This window comes from Camelina sativa, chromosome 12, assembly GCF_000633955.1.
Source record: "Camelina sativa cultivar DH55 chromosome 12, Cs, whole genome shotgun sequence".
Taxonomy (NCBI): domain Eukaryota; kingdom Viridiplantae; phylum Streptophyta; class Magnoliopsida; order Brassicales; family Brassicaceae; genus Camelina; species Camelina sativa.
The window spans coordinates 27,178,283-27,185,089 of record NC_025696.1 but is presented as its reverse complement, the minus strand read 5'-3'; the positions used below and the strand labels follow the sequence as shown (position 1 = coordinate 27,185,089).

Below are 6,807 nucleotides of genomic sequence, written 5' to 3'. Positions count from 1 at the left end.
ATATCATCAATATCCAAAAATAACACTTGGAGCTTAGTTGATCTTCCACCAGGAGCAAAACCGATAGGTCTCAAGTGGGTTTTTAAAATTAAGCGAAATTCTGATGGAAGCATTAATAAATACAAGGCAAGGTTAGTAGCAAAGGGATACGTCCAGAGATACGGTATTGATTTCGATGAAGTCTTTGCTCCTGTAGCACGTATTGAGACTATTCGACTGATCATTGCTTTAGCTGCTTCTCGAGGATGGGAAGTACATCACCTTGATGTAAAGACTGCGTTTCTTCACGGTGACCTTAAGGAAGAAGTCTTCGTTACACAGCCGGATGGTTTCGTGATTAGAGGAAGTGAAGGTAAAGTATACAAGCTACACAAAGCTTTGTATGGTTTGAAGCAGGCTCCTAGAGCCTGGAATGCTAAGCTCAATCAAACTCTTAAGGATTTGGAGTTTGAGAAATGCTCAAAAGAAGCCTCGCTGTATCGTAAGACAGTAGCAGGTCATCTACTCTTGGTTGCAGTCTATGTAGATGATCTACTAGTTACGGGTTCATGCTTGAACGTGATACGAGAATTTAAAGCTGGTATGGCCACAAAATTCGAGATGAGTGATCTCGGTAGACTGACATACTATCTAGGAATCGAAGTGATTCAGTATGGTAATGGTATAATGTTAAAACAAGAGAGATATGCTGGAAAGATTCTTGAGGAAGCAGGGTTGAAAGAGTGTAATTCTGTGCTTACACCTATGGAGTCTGGTTTGACAATGTCGAAAGCTCAAAAGGAAGACGGCATCAATGAGAAAGTATACAGGCGAAGAATTGGTTGTCTCAGGTATCTGTTACACACACGGCCGGATCTTTCGTTTTGTGTAGGTGTGTTGAGCAGGTACATGCGTGAGCCTAAGATATCACATGGAGCTGCATTAAAACAGATACTCAGGTATTTGCGAGGAACACTCTCATTTGGACTTAAGTTTACTCGTGCCGAAGGAGCAGAACTGGTTGGCTATAGTGAGATCAGCCGTACTCGGTCTGAAGAAACAGAGTTGGTCGGATTCAGCGATAGTAGCCACAATGTTGATGAGGACGATGGGAAGAGCACCACAGGTCATATATTTTACTTCAATCACTGTCCTATTACTTGGTGTTCGCAGAAACAAGAAACTGTGGCTATGTCGTCTTGTGAGGCGGAGTTTATGGCAGCTACTGAAGCTGCGAAACAGGCCATATGGCTTCAGGAGCTACTTGGTGAGATCATTGGTCAAGACTGCGAGAAAGTACTGATACGAATCGACAACAAAAGTACCATAGCTCTGACGAAGAATCATGTCTTTCACGGTAGGAGTAAGCACATACATCGAAGATACCATTTCATCCGAGAATGTGTTGAGAATGGTTTAGTGGAAGTGGAACATGTACCAGGGAACAGGCAGAAGGCTGATATACTCACAAAGGCACTTGGGAGGATTAAATTCTTGGAGATGAGAGATCTAGTTGGAGTGAAGGACATATCAAAAGAAGAGCTCAAGCTTAAGGGGGTGAATGTTGGCTTAAGCTTGAGGGATAAGTAAAGACAAGAAGGCTCAAGGATAATCCTACCGAGATATGGAATAGGATTAGTCTAAAGTTATTTAGGAGTTATCTGAATAATGTATTCCTAGTCAGTTTAGGACTTGGTTTTATAAGCTCTCTATCTATATATAAGGAGGTGTCAATGTGTGACACAACTTGTGAGAGATAAGAGAGTTTGAGAAAGGCTTTAGTTTTGAGTTAGTTTCTAAAGCAATAAAGGTGTTCTTGAGAGAGTTGTGTTCTTAAGATTCTTGTTGTCTAAATTCAATATTTGGTATCAGAGCATTATTGAATTTTGCAAATTTAGTATCTTTCGAACATAAGAGAGAATCCGGTTTCTTTTCAAACAAAGTTTCTTTCACACGAATACAAGAGAAGTTGTTCTTAGTTTGTTACAATCTAAGCCATGGGAGATACGGAGAAAGATGCAGGAGCTATAGTCACTATACCACATACAGTACGAGAAAGTGGCTCCTCCTCAATCCAATGTCCGATGCTCAACGCCACAAACTACACCGTCTGGTCCNGTATCTTTCTCTCCTGGTTCATTCATTTCGTGTTTTAATTTCATGGCGGAAATCGAATTGAGGATTTTTGTAGAATTTATCGGAAATATTAGGCTTTGATGATAATTTTAGATTCGTTTGATTGAATTTTTCTGGGAATGTGAACTCTTTATGTTAGAATTTCATAATTTTAGATTTTTGTTACTGAAATCAGTAATTATAGAAGATATGATTTTGCCTAGGTGCACTTTGGAGGAGGAGATTTGTCATGTCATGTCGGCTGAGAAATGAGCATCTTAAAAGGCTAATAATGTAAAAGAGGTACTTGATCTTATTTGGGAATAGAAAAGTTCTAATCTACATTTTGTCTACTCTTGAGTGAAATGAGCATTTTGATATCTACACAAGGCCCATGGGAATATGTTTTTGAATTCTATAAGGAGTAGAAGACAGTGTTTCCACCATGAAATTTGCCTAGATATGGATATTGGAAAATTGAATGGATGAATCTTGTTTAATTAGTTTCTTTTGGAATGACAAAAGTGTATCCCTTGGATTGGAATGTAAGTATATTGGTCTCACTTTTATCTTAGAAAATTGGTTTCATTTTAATAGGTTTATCTGAAAATGTTTAGCAAATTGGTTTTTATCTTAATCTCCAGACTTTAATAAGGATCGCAATCAGTGGAATTTTCAACTTATTATTGGTTAACACAAAGAAGTTGATGCTAATTAGGCAAGCTTTATAAAATTGATTACAAAAAGCATAAAGTTAGTGGTCGTCGACGACTTTGCTGGGGACACATGTTTGTAACTTTGTATTTTTCTGTAGAAACTTCTTTGATGTTTCTCTTACTCGTTCGACTATTATAGTGAAAGTGGGAAATATGTTTGTTTTTACTCTGTACAAAAATTCTTTTTTTTTCCTTTATATATAGACCATTCTGATACCTTCTTTCTTCCAATCTCACTTTTACTTTAATTTTCATGGCTGGTTCTTCAGCTTCTTTACCGTTTGACTTGAAGAGATACCATGTCTTTTCGAGTTTCCACGGCCCAGACGTCCGTGCTGGATTTCTCAGTCATTTACACAGTCACTTCGAAAGCAAAGGGATCACTACGTTCAAGGATCAAGAGATCGAGAGAGGCCATACGATCGGACCTGAGCTGGTCCATGCGATTAGTGAATCTAGAGTCTCGATTGTGGTGCTCTCGGAGAAGTATGCTTCTTCTGGCTGGTGCTTAGATGAGTTGGTGGAAATTTTGAAGTGCAAAGAAGCTTCGGGGCAGGCTGTGTTGACTATTTTTTACAAAGTTCATCCGTCAGATGTACGGAAACAGTCGGGAGACTTTGGAAGTACTTTCAAGAAAACATGTCAAGGGAAAACCGAGGAAGTGAAGCAGAGATGGGGCAAAGCTTTGACTGATGTAGCAGCCATAGCTGGAGAACACTCTCTAAACTGGTTTGTCATTGTTTCTTTTTTGCTAAATTAATGATTAGAATGCTTTTATTTTTCTTAATTGATGCTTCAACGGTTGAAGTTTAATCATTTAAATAGACTCACCAACATGACTTTGTTTGTTTTTTTAAGGGCTAACGAAGCAGAGATGATCCAAAAGATTGCTACAGATGTTTTCAAGAAACTGAACGTTACTCCGTCGAGGGATTTTGAGGGAATGGTCGGTCTTGAAGCTCATCTGACGAAACTGGACTCTTTGGTATGCCTCGAGTCTGATGATGTGAAGATGATTGGCATTTGGGGTCCTTCGGGAATTGGTAAGACAACCATTGCTAGAGCTTTATTTAACCAACTCTCTACTGGTTTCCGGCGAAGCTGTTTTATGGGGAACATTGATGTTAATGACTATGACTCGAAGTTGTGTTTGCAAAACAAGCTTCTGTCTGAAATTTTGAACCAAAAGGATATGAAGATACATCATCTAGGCGCAATAAAAGAATGGCTACATAACCAGAGAGTGCTTATTGTTCTTGATGATGTGGATGATCTAGAGCAACTAGAGGTATTAGCTAAAGAAAGTTCTTGGTTCGGTCCTGGAAGTCGGATTATCATTACCTTAAAAGATAAAAGTATTTTGAAGGCACATGGGATCAACGATATCTACCATGTAGATTATCCATGTGGACGGGAAGCTCTTGAGATCTTATGTCGATCTGCTTTCAAACAAAATTCTCCACAAGATGGTTTCGAAGAGCTTGCAAGAAAAGTAGTAGAGCTTTGCGGTAATCTTCCATTGGCCCTTCGTGTTGTTGGTTCTTCTTTCTATGGGGAGAGCGAGGATGAGTGGCGGAGTCGATTACATGGGATTGAAACTAATTTTGATAGAAAAATTGAGAATGTCTTGAGAGTGGGATATGACAAATTGTCGGAGAGACATCAATCGTTGTTTCTTCATATTGCATGCTTCTTCAACCATAAAAGTGTTGATTATGTGACAAGCATGCTCGCTGACAGTACTTTGGATGTCGAAAATGGGTTGAAGACCTTAGCCGCTAAATCTCTTGTGTCTACTAATGGGTGGATAACGATGCACTGTCTACTACAACAATTGGGTAGACAAGTTGTTGTTCAACAGTCTTGCGAGCCAGGGAAACGTCAGTTTTTAGTAGAGGCCAAAGAGATTCGTGATGTGTTGGCAAATGAAACAGTAAGTTCTTATCTGTATATATACCCTAGATAGTGTCTTCTTCTGTTTGTGATAACAGTTTCATCAGTCTTCTTTTGCAATATTTTGGTAGGGGACGGAATCCGTCATAGGTATATCATTTGATATTTCCAAGATCGAGACGTTATCTATAAGCAAGCGAGCCTTTAATAGAATGCGTAATCTCAAATTCTTAAACTTCTATAATGGAAGTGTTAGCGTGTTAGAGGATATGGAATATCTACCTCGTCTAAGGTTACTACGTTGGGGTTCATACCCGAGAAAAAGTCTTCCTCTGACATTTCAGCCAGAATGTCTCATCGAATTGAATATGGGATCCAGCAAGTTGGAGAAGCTATGGGGAGGAATCCAGGTTGGTTTTTGATATTGTGGATACGTATGTTTACCAATGCTTTGACCTAAGTATGATATTTCTTATTTGTTGTGTGTTAAACATGCAGCCCCTTACAAATCTGAAGAAAATAAATTTGGGATATTCCTCTAATTTGAAAGAAATCCCAAATCTTTCGAAAGCTACTAACCTCAAGACGTTGACACTTGCCGGTTGTGAGAGTTTGGTGGAGATTCCATTCTCTATTTCTTATCTACAGAAACTGGAGTTGTTGGATGTGTCATGTTGCATTAAGCTACAAGTTATTCCCACCAACATCAACCTAGTATCTCTTGAGGAAGTCAGAATGAATAAGTGCTCACGATTGAGAAGTTTTCCAGATATTTCGAGTAACATCAAGCGTCTCTATGTAGCAGGCACAATGAATAAAGAATTTCCTGCGTCCATTGTTGGACACTGGTCACGTCTTGATCTTCTTCAGATAGGCAGCAGAAGCCTCAAGAGATTAACACACGTCCCAGAGAGTGTAACACAGTTAGACCTACGCAATAGTGATATAAAGATGATTCCAGATTGCGTCATAGGTCTCCCGCATCTAGTATCTCTTCTGGTCGAAAACTGCTCAAAACTGGTGTCAATTCAGGGTCATTCCCCTTCGCTGGTGACCCTATTTGCAGACCATTGTATATCACTGAAGAGCGTATGCTGCTCTTTCCACGGACCAATCTCGAAGTTGATGTTCTACAACTGTCTGAAACTGGATACGGAATCTAAAAGAGGAATCATACAACAATCGGGTAACAACAAGTCTATATGCTTGCCAGGTAAAGAAATCCCTGCAGAGTTCAGTCACCAAACTACAGGACACTCGATAACCATCTCTCTGGCACCAGGTTGTGAGGAGTCTTTTTCTGCGTTCTCAAGATTCAAGGCTTGCCTTCTGCTTTCGCCAATCAAGAATTTCGCATTTAATAAGATACGTTGTATTCTAAAGAAGCAAAGAAGGTGTCAAAATTAACTGCACTACAGAGTCCATATATCCGTTTGTGTCTGGTGGATCTCTAACAGAGCATCTGTTTATGTTTTGCGGCGACTTATTTCCTGAAGAAAGCAGATGCCTTGTGGACGTGACTCCGAAAGAATTCCTGTTTGATTTCAGCTCCAGCGACGTCGAGATCATGGAATGTGGTGTGAAGATCTTTGAGTAGTGGCATCGAAGTGGGATACTCTGAAACTATAGGCAACAGAAACCACCATTACATAGATGAAGAAGCAGAAGCTTTTAAGGTCACTCAAGATGAAAACAGTGAAGATCATACAGGTCACTGGAGCTGGCTTAGGAAGCTTCGTCTGGGGAAGAAGAAGATGAATAATAATAATATGACAGAGCAAAGTTCGAGACCAGTCTCAGGATCCAGTGATGACACCCAAGGAATCTTAATGAGGTATCATGAGCCTGAAGCTGTTAAGCTAAATAACGATGAAACCATCACAGATCTTTCGCGTTTGTTATGTATTGGTTCCCTTGTGGTCTCTGTATTTTTTTCCTTTTTTTTTGGCCAACCCCTTCTCTGTTTTGTTGCTTTTTTATTGCTTGTTTCTCCAAATGCAATGACCTGCATTGCATCACAGACAAATCTTGTTGTGTATTCTAGGGAGTTTGGTGTTATTAATAAAAAGTGTGTATGTGAAACAAAAAAAAAAAAAAAAAAAAG

General features: G+C 39.4%; 1 pseudogene; it reads left to right on the top strand.

Moving 5' to 3' along the window:
- Positions 3,011-6,791, top strand: LOC104732703 (annotated as a pseudogene).